This window comes from Panicum hallii, chromosome 1 (assembly GCF_002211085.1).
Source record: "Panicum hallii strain FIL2 chromosome 1, PHallii_v3.1, whole genome shotgun sequence".
Taxonomy (NCBI): domain Eukaryota; kingdom Viridiplantae; phylum Streptophyta; class Magnoliopsida; order Poales; family Poaceae; genus Panicum; species Panicum hallii.
Genome location: NC_038042.1, coordinates 26,387,870 through 26,400,487, shown reverse-complemented (window position 1 = coordinate 26,400,487; position 12,618 = coordinate 26,387,870).

Below are 12,618 nucleotides of genomic sequence, written 5' to 3'. Positions count from 1 at the left end.
GGCAGACGTTGGCGTAGTGCCCCGGCTCGCCGCAGTGGAAGCATACTCGAGGAAATGCAGCGGCCTGCTGCCCAGGAGGAGGAGTGGGCGCTCCCTGCCTCTGAGCTGGTGAAGCCGGAGGCGCTGGAAGCCTCTGACCCTGTCCCGCCTGCTGCTGCTGCTGAGGACGGGGCAGAAACTGCTGCCGCTGCTGGTACTGCTGAGGCGGCATCTGCTGCTGCGGCGGTGGTGGATGCTGATAGCGGGGACGAGTGTTGCTGCCCGAAGAGGATGGAGCCATCTTCCTCTTCTTATCCTCAATCTCCCGGCGCTTGCGCTCGGTGTTGTGGGCCGCGTCAACCAGCTGGTTGAAGTTGTCGAAGCGATGGTTCAGCAGCGCATACTGGATGTGATCATCCAGTCCCTCCTTGAAGTACTCCTGCTTGTCGCTATCACGGGCGACGTCAGCAGGGGCATAGCGGGCCAGCTGAAGAAAACGGTCATGATACTCCATCACCATCATCGATCCCTGAATAACGAACACAGATAACAAGGGTAGGAATCGCTCAGTATTTCAAGCTTACGACAGAGGTCAAGGATAGATCAAGTTCAAAAGAAATTGCAGAGAATTCCCTCCAATTTACCTGCTTAAGAGCATGGAACTCCTTCCGCTTCATCTTCATGATGCCCTCAGTAATATGGTGGCTCCTGAAGTGCTCACGGAACTGGTCCCATGTGAGAGCATCACGATCCCTAGCTGGGTAGGACTCCCACCAGTCGAGAGCGGAGCCTCGCAGCTGCCCTGCTGCGTACAGAACCCTCTCCCGGTCGTCGCACTGCGCAACAACCAACTGGCGCTCCACCGAACGAAGCTAGTCGTCCGCCTGGAGTGGGTCCGTGGCGTGAGAGAAGGTTGGAGGGTGACCTCTCAGGAAATCCGCACGCCGATCACGGGGCTGAGGCAGCGGAGGAGGTGGTGGCTGGGCGTGAATCTGCTGCAGAGCCTGAACGGTGTTGTTCAGGGTCGCCATCATCTGCATCTGGAGCTGGAAGAACTGCTCCGGGGTCAGTGGTGGAGGCATCGGTAACGGCTGACCAGTACTCTGGTTGTTCTGCTCCTGCTGGTCGGAACCAGAACCGGTGCGCCTGGTGTTCACCATCTGATTGCAACAAACGAAATTTATGAGAGAAAAAGATATGGTGCCGCTGAGGAGATGAAACTTCGATAGGATATAACAGAGAGAAAGGAATATAGGTTTTACCCCCAACGATCTAAATCAAATTTTATTATTTAGTTCAAGTGGGGTTAGGGTCGATTTGCATGAACAAGTTTAACTACTAGACTATGCAATCAACCAAAAATCCAAATCAAACATTTGCACAATAACAAACATTCAATATTCACAACTTAGTCGAGTTTATCACACTACTCGACTAACACACTCGTTCTAGCGGATTTTCATTGGGACAACCTAAACTTATAAATTACAGGGTTAGGCGACTCAGGCCAATGTCTACGGAAGACTCAAGCTATTTCTCAGAAAGGACAGGAGAGAGATAGCAAATCAAGGACTTAAGGCTCAAGGAATAGAAGCAGAAAATGATGTTTGGGTTTTGCGGAAGCAGAGCAAGCGAAAAGAAGTCCTAAACTCGACCAGTTCTATCTAGGCTTCGTCCTACAGTCGACACGGCTCTGATACCAATCTGTCACACCCGATTTATAATAACATAAATCGAGCAATCATATATGCGCCAGGATCAAGTCACGCATATATACAACAGATTATCAAGATATCACAACACATGTCACGAATAAAAGCGTATAAATTATAAAATGAATATCTTTATTACAACTGAATCAAGAATCAGTTCAAGGAATGCGGAAGCGTAAAATGAATACATGAAGAGCTGGGCGCCACAGGGACGTCGACTGGGAGACAAACGCCTAGAAGTCGTCGAAGCCGCTGACGTAGTCCTCCACGTTGCCAGGCACTGAGCAACAGTCGAAGATATCCGAAATAGAACAGAAGAGTAGAGAGGCAAGTGTGAGTACCAACTAGTACTCAACAAGTATAACACAGACTATGTGGCTCTAGGCTAGCTGACTCAACTGCATTAGCTTTTAGTCTTAGCAAATTTTATTAAAGCTAATTACTACAAGTGGATGAATTACCATAACCCAATTGCATAAGAAATTAATCAGTATTAATTAAGAACTACTGAGAACCATCCAAACCACAACCACCCGGGGAATCTCCCTAATCAAAGGTTGATAACCCCACTAATCAAAAGGAGGATCTAGGCCGCTCATGACTGTGAGCACAGCTGATATATCAGTTTTACACTCTCGAGAGGTTGCACAACTTTACCCACAAGTCGTGGGCTACGCTAGTTGTTCATCACACTTCCTTAGGTGAGATGGCTAGCAAGCACACTACGAGACCGTTACAAAGGACCACGTTGGTAAGGTGTAACCGCTAAGGATTCTGGATCAGCAATGATGGGGCCCACCTCCGGGGGTACAAGACACACAGCACAGACCAAGCCGGAGGAGCAGGGACCATTGAAGCTTACCACCCCTCTTGCCCACGCAGGTAAGTTACTCCCGAACCAACACGACCTAATTAGTAAGTCAAGACCGTCCCATTCCAGTCTTGTGGTTGCGCGGTTATCCCAGGTTGTCGCTCTATGAACCGGTCCTTATGGAGAGTGGCCAACCAAGCACTAAGCACTGTGCTGGCCCCCTAAACCATGTTTCTAACAAAAACATCTTTTAAGGACGCACAAACCACTCAAGCACACAGCACAGAGGGTCGGCTCCAGAATTAAGTTGCATAAGATCATTAATCAAATTAATTAAAAAGGACCAAGATTTGTTATAACGCAGCAACCTAGCACAACTAACCAAAATGCATCCCAAAGGATATATATAAAGGATATAAAGGTGGCTAGGAAGTCCTTATAGGTATACAGTATTAAAATGCAGTATGAAATTGTATTTAAAAGTGGTAGGAGGTTCATGTTATACTTGCCTTCCTCGTACTCTCCCGGCTGCTGCTTGAACTGCTCGGAAGAAGGCTCCTAGTACTGCTCCGGTGGATCGATGTCTATTCACGATCGTAACAGCAATACATGGGCCACACACGCACACACATGCAAACAATAGCAAAATATAAGAAACAGTACACCAATACAATAGAACAGCACATAAAACTGGCCTAGAATTATTCTACGCATTACAACGATCGCGTGGATATAAAGAACGCCTAAAACGGAGCTAAAACGCGAAAACTACGCTTAAAACAAGATCCAGGGACCTATTTGCGAGAAAACTGGACTTCCAGGGGGTTCTGTGCGAAAACTGGGGACCTAAACATAATTAAAGCATAGACTCGGGGTCTAACGCGCTAAAACACATGGCATGGACGGCGGGTTCAAAAACTAGAAAGCTCAGGGGCCTAAACGGGTAAAACAGGACCGAACTGCAATTACTTTTGTACTAAGGTGGACCGCGGGTTGATTCCAGGAAAACGCAGGGACTCTTTAGCAAAACTACCAAGCCGAACTGATACGTTTTAATCTGGGCCGCCGGATCGAACATCTACGGCCCAGATTAGATCCTAACAGCGAAGGGGTACGCGCGATTTGGGTCCCTCGGATCTGGATCCAACGGACGGCATCCAACTTAAACGGTATCTAATCCCCGTCGTAGATCTTGAATCGGACGGCTCTAACTCCTTCCTACCCCGAACCGGTACGCGCGCCTATCAGCCTTCGGATCTGAATCTGACGACCCTCACACGACCCAGGCTAGATCTAATCCGAAGCGTTGGACTCAGATCAGGCGGCCGGGATGTCTTGGGAGCTCGGGTGGCGGCGGGCCTCGCCGGAGATGAACTCCCCGCGGCGGCGCTTCACCGGAGACAGGCTAACTTCGTGCTCCGGGCTCGGATCTGGACGACGTCAAGCCCTAGAGGTCGAGCACGACATGGGAAACTCATCTAGGCACTACAGAAGGCGAGAGGGGGCTCGGTTAGGTGATCCCCACGACGGGGCGGCTCGGGGCGGCGGACACGCCGGCATGCGCGCGCTCCGAGCGCTACAGAGGCCTAAATGCTACGGCATTCGGTGCAACATGACCAGGGGAAGGGAGTGGAGCTCACCAAGGGGCTGCGGTGCCTGGAGCATGGCGGAGGACGGCCGACGGCGAGGTCCTGCGGAAGCAATGCTCGGGGTGATCGCGGATGGGCCGAGGTGGGGCTGCTTCAGGTCTGCTGGTCCCTCAAATCGAAGCGCACGGGTCCTGCAGAGGTGCTCAGGGGGTCAACACGGCCAAAGGCCCGACGACGGCGAGCAATTGGGGTGGCGGAGGCCATTACCGACGTGTGTGCTCGGTTTGATTCCCGTCGCAGCAGACGTTCCCGGCCCAATTGCCGGCTTGGAGAAACCCTAGACGACGAGGCGGATCTCTTGCAGGGGTGGTGGTGGCCTGAGGTGCAGCGGAGCAGCCTGACCACGGAAGGCCGAGGTGACCGGAGTGGAAAAGGAAGAGGCGGCGGCACTGGAGACCTTCGGTGGCGACTAGGGTTAGGGCACAGGTAGGCACAGGTGGGTGGAGGCTGCGGGGCCACTTAAGGACGGGGGTCGAGGCCTCGGCGTGCGGGCCCAGAGGGGAAGCTCGCCGGCGGTTTCGGAGGTCGTTGAGCACCGGAGAGAACAGAGGAAGGGGAGAAGGGTGCCGACACGCGGGCCCGGGGCGACAGCGAGAGAAGGGAAAGGAGGGGAGCGCGCGGCCGATGGGCTGAGCCGGCCGATGGGCTGGTGGGGAAAAGAGTGGGCCGACGTGGCCCATGCGGGGAAGGGGAGAGGGAGAGAGTGTGCTGGGCCTCGGGAGAGAAGGGGGGAGTGGGAAAGGAGCCCAAGGGAGAAAAGGAGAGTGGGCCGGGCTGCCTGGTTTTATTCCTTCTCCTTTCCTTTCCCCTTTACTCAATCTATTCAAACGAAACCATTTGAATTCAAATACATTTGAATTCAAAACAAACACACCCCACACAAATAAAATAATGCTCCAGCATGAATGCACAAGCAAGTTGATCCTACAATAAAATTTTAATTTCTTGCGTTGAAAAATTACTTTAAATGCAGGATAAATTAGGAAAACGCTGGAAATTTTATTTGAGCCCAAATAATTTCATTAAAATTTAGGGACATTACCTTAGGGTGTTACATGTATATATATATATATATCGAGATAAACCTACATGGCCTCTTTTATGTACCTTGCTCCTTGTCAACCCATCTTACTTGTTGATTATATGAAATGCCTTGTAAATCCTTGAATGTGTATGTGTGGGATATGGATGGATAGTCTTGGCGTGTGTGAAGTGATTCTCTTCAGGAGTTGGTGTTTAGGGTTTAGCCGGGAGTGGGCAACCTAACTCGATCGTGGATCGAGGGCTTGGGGTGTGTATCTTGGCACACCCTACGGAGTACCTGTGGCGGGTACAGCTTTGATTACATTTTTGAGGTGTTTGAGGTGCCCGTTAAGGGTGCAGTTGCGGACCACCGTGGTGGATACGCTTTTGACGAAGATGCCCGCTTCGGCAGATAAGGACCGGGTGAGAGTAACCATGACTTGTGGGATTTTGTTAAGCGTGCACACCACTTACCCATTATGAGGGTGGGCCCGGTCCGGGGTTAGCAAGCACGGTACCAAGCCGGTAGGAGGATCGAGTATCGGTGCAGGGGAAGGAGGTGCTGACCTCACGTTCCCCGAGACGCATGGGAGGCTTCACAGTCCCGGGGCGACCTCTCGTGGGAGGATGCGCCCAAGACCCGGGAAAGCCGGATGGTGCCGTGGCTCCTAATTCCGTTTCTGTAGACCGGTGTTTCGTATACTAGTCGGCTGATCCCCGGCTAGTGTCGATTCGAGTGGGTCCAGGTGTACAACCCCTGCAGGGTGAAAACTATACGTATAGCCGCGTCCTCGGTTATGGACATCCCTACTCCTCTGTTGCTCTTATTAGTTAGTGTTACTCATGAATTCTACCTCCCTCTAGATTATTTTCCTGCCAAGGGGCAGTTGAGATGCGAGGAGAGGGAGTCCTCGCATCGACTTGGTGGCTTTGGAAGGTGTGTGTGACCGGGACTCCGGGATGCCGGATGGGCCCGAGTCGGAAATGAAAGGAGATGTGTATTCTTATGTATATATATATTGCATGCATAGGAAAACCCCAGCTTTACCGCTTGAACTCTGTTATATCCGTAGTGTAGACCACAAAAAGCTTGCATACAGATGGTGACATGAACCTATCCCATTCCTTGGGGATAGTCTGGTACGATGCAGGATCCGATCCGGAATTCGACCCCAATAACGACGGATGGTACGACTGAGGCCCGAGCTACGCTCAAGTCGCCTGTGGAGGTGGTTCCCGAAGATGGAGGACGGCCGAAGACCTAGCTACCGTTTTGCGCCTTCTGCTTGTTCGATTTAGCTGAGAGGCTTGTAATAAATCCCGTACTGCAGATCCTTTGGATTTATGTAATAATTAAACACGTGTTTGACCTCATAATGAGTATGACTGTGATATTATGCCTGAAATGAGTTCTGTATGTGATAGCGCTTGATCCAGGGACTATCACGATGATACAGGGGATCGGATTCCTCGATTCGGGAATCCGGTTCATTTCAGTTGGTATCAGAGCCATGCTTGACCGTAGCACGAGCCTTAGACATGGTCGGTAGACCTAGGGAAATCTATACGATTCTATCCACTTATTATAATACCTTGGACTATTTTTCGTCGACACCTTGACTCAGTTTTCCTCCACTCTTGAGTTACTCTCTTACCTACGCTGACTCAATTCTCACGTTCCTACGCAGGGTAGCAACCGCGATGGCAACCACGATGGAGAGTGAGACCCACGACCCCGAGCTGTACGCGGAGTACCACTAGAGGGGTGTCTTCAAGTGGTTCGAGCATGTGGTGGAGCACTTCGGCATCGACCTGGCCTACGTCAAGCTCGCCCTGAAGTCGACCACCGCCCTCCCGTACCACTCCAAGATCGCCACACTCGTCGTCTCGCCAGACCCCGCAGTGCCCGACTTCGAGGGCAAGATGGTCTACAGTTTCGGCGTACTCACCGAGACCGCCGTCCAGTCAGCCGCTCGGAAGATGACGATGGAGCTACTTGCCCAGTTCTGGCAAACCAAGTTTGCGGACTCCTCTTTCCGCCTGCTACCCCGGGCCGTCCTGCCCAATGAGGATCCCGAGGCCGTCTACCTGGAGATGTACTCTGCCCCGGTTCAGGAGACCGGAGGGGACCAGTCCATGATCCACACCACCGGCTCTTACCTCTACGACCTGGACCACCTAGCTGTGAACCTCTCCTCGGAGAGCGAACAGCTCCACCTGGGTTTCTACGATAGTGTGAGGCACATCCACGTCCTGCAGCACGAGATTCAGGGGTGGAATCAGATCTACACCACAGCCCTGAGAGAGGCCCGCCGCAACCAGAGGAATTACATGGAGGCGAATTTGATGCGTCAGACAGAGACCCAGCTGAGGACGATCGCCGAAGCCAAGCTACTCCAGACCGAGACCGAGCTCCAGAAGCTCCGGGAGGAGAAGGCCGAGTGGAAGCTCAAGGAGAAGGACTACCTCGCCACCATCAGCAAGCTCAAGGACCGGGCAACCGACAGTGAGGCCGAGTGCCACCAGCTGCAGACTCAGGTGGACGACCAGCAGGACTTCATGACCCTTCACGGCTACTTCGAGGCCAAGGTGGAGGACCGGGTGAAGGAACTGGAGACCCGGCTGGAGAGGAACAAGAAGAACATCGCCTTGCTAACCCGCACCACCGTGTACCTCCGCGACAAGGCCGCACGCGCCTTGCAGACGTGGGAGATTTCCGACTCCATCCGCGTCGATGAGATCCACGAGCTGAGGAACCAGCTACCCGAGGAGAGTCAGCCCCTGGTGAGGAAGGAGGACTTGAAGCTCATCCCCACGGAGCTTCGCCTGCACCTGTGCCTCACGAGGAGATGCCGCCCGTGATCGAGACCGAGGAGGTGGTGGAGGCCGTCGCAGCCATCGACGCCATCTTCCCGGAGGACTACCCGGAGGAGTACAAGCGCGTGCTGTCCTACAAGAAGCCGCGCGTCACCTTCTATTAGGGAGTGAGTCAGTGACTTAGGTAGGGGTAGATGTAGGATAAGTAGCCGCCGATGGTCCATTCCGGCGAGAGTTCTCATGAGTCTTGTTTTGAGCCGATGATATGTTTCCGGCTAGCGTCCTATGATGTCACGAGTCCAGGTAGACACGATAGGAGTCGCCACTCTTTTGTAAACATTCACGATGTATTCTTAGAGTGTGAGTTGGGGGTGTTATCTTGAAGGCTTTTGTGTTGACCTCGAGATAACACCGGTGATTCCTTGTACTGCCTGAATGATGTCTAAATGGATGGATGTTATGTCTCTTTATTCTCGCATTATTTTGTTCGATAATTGCTTTCATTTTAAAATGTTATTGTTTTATTCTTGCATCTTCTTTGGATAATTGGCATGTTTGCCCATGTGCGTATTCTTTTACTTTGGGTGGTGAGTGCCAACGTTTACAAGAGAGAATTTCCCCCTTCACCCTATACAGGCAATGTCGATCTGGAGATCCGATCGCTTGATGGCCCAATTTGAGCAAGCCGCCCAGGAGGAAGCCGCAGCCGAGGCACGTGGACGAGGCTGCCCGTTTGGCTGTGGGCGCGGACGTGCTGCCCCAGCACGTGCCCCGGTAGCAGGGCATGGAATAGGCAGAGGACCTGCCACGGGTGCCGCACCCCACGCCTTTGGGGAGGCACGCTGTGGAGACGAAGCCGATGAGGAGGAGGTCGATGAGGAGATCGACGCTGAGCCAGCACAGCAGCCACCGCCACCACCGCCGACACTCGCGGAGATCATGGACAGGCAGACTCAGCTACTCCAGCGTCTGGCTGAGTCAGTTGATCAGAGGAACCACGGGGCCAACCGTCATGGCCCGCCTGAAGAGGACCTCCAGCGCAAGATCGAGAGGTTCATCCGCCTGAAGGCCCCAACTTTCAGCTGCGCCGAGGACCCCTTGGAGGCCGATGACTGGCTGAGGGTGATCGAAACCAAGTTGGACCTCACCAACTGCACCGACGAGGAGTGCGTCGCACTCGCCGTCCACCAGCTTGAGGGTACCGCCAAGTCATGGTGGGACAGCTACTGTGACTCCCACCATAACCCAGCACACATCTCGTGGGAGGAGTTTGCCAGGGCGTTCCGTGAGCAGCACGTGCCCCGGCAGGTGATGATTCAGAAGGCCCAAGAGTTCCGTACCATGACTCAGGGTACGATGAAGGTGGAGGAGTACGAGCGCCACTTCACCAAGATGATGAGGTATGCTGCAGACGACACCAACACCGAGGAGAAGAAGCAGCTCTGGTTTCTCCGAGGACTACACCACGGCATCCGTCAGATCGTGACGGGATGCGAGTACCCATCCCTCCGCAGCTTGGTCAACCGTGCCATTGCTGTGGAGAGGGAGAGACTGGGATGGGAAGACCATCAGCGCAACAAGAAGCGCCAGACCGACCACCAGGTACGAGACCGGCCCTTCCAGAAGGCAAGGAACGCGCCACCCCTGCCACCGAGGAGCGGTTTTTGTTCCGGCTCCAGTCAGCCGAGCAGGAACTACGGTGGGGGAGGCAACCACTACTCCGGCAACAGGACCCACGGAGGACAGAACCAGGGAGGAGGCAGCTGCCACCGCCAGCAGCCGGCACAGAAGAAGACCTTATCAACGGCAACTACGGTGGCTCGACGCCGTTTGTTTGCTTCACCTGCAACAAATCGGGCCACAAGTCCTATGAGTGCCGCGAGAAGAAGACCTCGACCCCAGCTCGCGCGCTTGGCTCCGCCGGCAGGCCCGCTCAAGCTCCGCGCTCCGCAGACCGTGGCCGCCTCACCCACCTGACTGAGGAGGAGGCCCGGGATGCCCCTGACGTCGTGACAGGTGAGTACCTTATCAACGGCTCTAAAGCCTTGGTGTTGTTTGACTTTGGAGCCACTTGCTCCTACATCTCTTCCAAGTGTGTTGCACAAAAATCCCTTCCGATGACCCCGAGAAGCCATCCTATCATCACTAGCTCCCCGCTGGGGGATCATAGGTGCACATTAGCATGTAAGGGAGTGAAAATAATGATTCAGGGACTCCCATTCACAGCTGACCTGACAGTACTGCCGTCAGAAGGGATAGATGTTATTTTGGGGATGGACTGGTTGACTGCACACAAGGGTGTCATATCTTGCTTGCCCAGGTTGGTGAACCTAGAACACCCTAGTGGGAAGAAGATCGAGGTGGAACCGTTGAAGTCCCGAGATGTACCTCAGGTGTACAATTTGAACAACCTGGAGAAGAGGACACTCGAAGATGTGCCAGTGGTTTGCGAGTATCCTGATGTGTTTCCCGAGGAGCTGCCGGGCCTACCACCGGACAGGGATGTCGAGTTCGTGATTGACCTTGTGCCAAGGACGGCACCGATCGCGAAGCGACCCTACCGCATGTCCGCAGAAGAACTCACCGAGTTGAAGAATCAGCTGAAGGACTTGCTAGATAAACAGTACATCAGGCCTAGTGCATCACCATGGGGATCACCCGTGTTGTTCATGAGGAAGAAGGATGGAACCATGAGGTTATGCATCGACTACCGATCGTTGAACACCGTGACCATCAAGAACAAGTACCCGTTGCCCAGAATCGACGATCTGCTTGACCAGTTGAGGAAGGCCAAATTCTTCAGCAAGATTGATCTAAGATCCGGATACCATCAGATGAAGATCCGGGAGTGTGACATTCCGAAGACAGCGTTCGTGACCAGATATGGCCAGTACGAGTTCACCGTAGTATCTTTCGGACTGACCAATTGTCACACCCGATTTATAAAGAACATAAATCGAGCAATCATATATGCGCCAGGATCAAGTCACGCATATATACAACAGAATCATCAAGATATCACAACACATATCATGAATAACATTATTAAAAATCGTAAATAAATCATAAATAAATTATTTTATTACAACCGAATCAAGAATCGGTTCAAGAGTTGTGGAAGCGTAAAAGAGATACATGTAGAGCTGGGCGCCACAGGGACGTCGACTGGGAGACAAACACCTAGAAGTCGTCGAAGCCGCTGACGTAGTCCTCCACGTTGCCGGGCACTGAGCAGCAGTCGAAGATATCCGAAACAGAACAGAAGAGTAGAGAGGCAAGAGTGAGTACAAACTAGTACTCAACAAGTATAACACCAACTGTGAGGCTCTAGGCTGGCTGACTCAACTGCGTTAGCTTTTAGTTTTAGCAAAATTTTATTTAAGCTAATTACAACAGGTGGGTGAATTACCATGAACCCAAATTGCATAAGAAATTAATCAAGTTAATTAAGAACTACTGAGAACCATCCAAACCAAAACCACCCGGGGAATCTCCCTAATCAAAGGTTGATAACCCCACTAATCAAAAGGAGGATCTGGGCCGCTCATGACTGTGAGCACAGCTGATATATCAGTTTTACACTCTCGAGAGGTTGCACAACTTTACACACAAGTCGTGAGCTACGCCAGTTGGTCATCACACTTCCTTAGGTGAGATGGCTAGCAAGCACACTACGAGACCGTTACAAAGGATCACGTTGGTAAGGTGTAACCGCTAAGGATTCTGGACCAGCAACGATGGGGCTCACCTCCGGGGGTACAAGACACACAGCACAGACCAAGCCGGAGGAGCAGGGACCATTGAAGCTTACCACCCCTCTTGCCCACGCAGATAAGTTACTCCCAAACCAACACGACCTAATTAGTAAGTCAAGACCGTCCCATTCCAGTCTTGTGGTTGCGCGGTTGTCCCAGGTTGTCGCTCTATGAACCGGTCCTTATGGAGAGTGGCCAACCAAGCACTAAGCACCGTGTTGGCCCCCTAAACCAAGTTTCTAACAAAACATCTTTTACGGAGACGTGAGCCGCTCAAGCACACAGCACAGAGGGCCACTCTCAGAATTAAGTTGCATAAGATCATTAACAGATTAATTAAAAAGGACCAAGATATGTTATAGCGCAGCAACCTAGCACAACTAACCAAAATGCAACCCAAAGGATATATATAAAGGATATAAAGTGGCTAGGAAATTCTTATAGGCATACAAAATTAAAATGCAGTATGAAATTGTATTTAAAAGTGGTAGGAGGTTCATGTTATACTTGCCTTCCTCGTACTCTCCTGGCTGCTGCTCAAACTGCTCAGAAGATGGCGGCTCCTGGTACTGGTCCAAAGGCTCCGCGTCTACTCACGATCATCAAGCATAGTCCACACATACACACATGCACAAACAATAGCAAACTATAAGAAAATAGTACACCAATACCATAGAACAGCACACAAAACTGGCCTAGAACTATTCTATGCATTACAACGATCGCGTGGACATAAAGAACACCTAAAACGGAGCTAAGACGCAAAATCTACGCTTGAAACAAGCTCCAGGGACCTATCTGCGAGAAAAACTGGACTACAGGGGGGTTCTGGACAGAAACCAGGGACCTAAATGTAAATAAAGGGTAGGCAC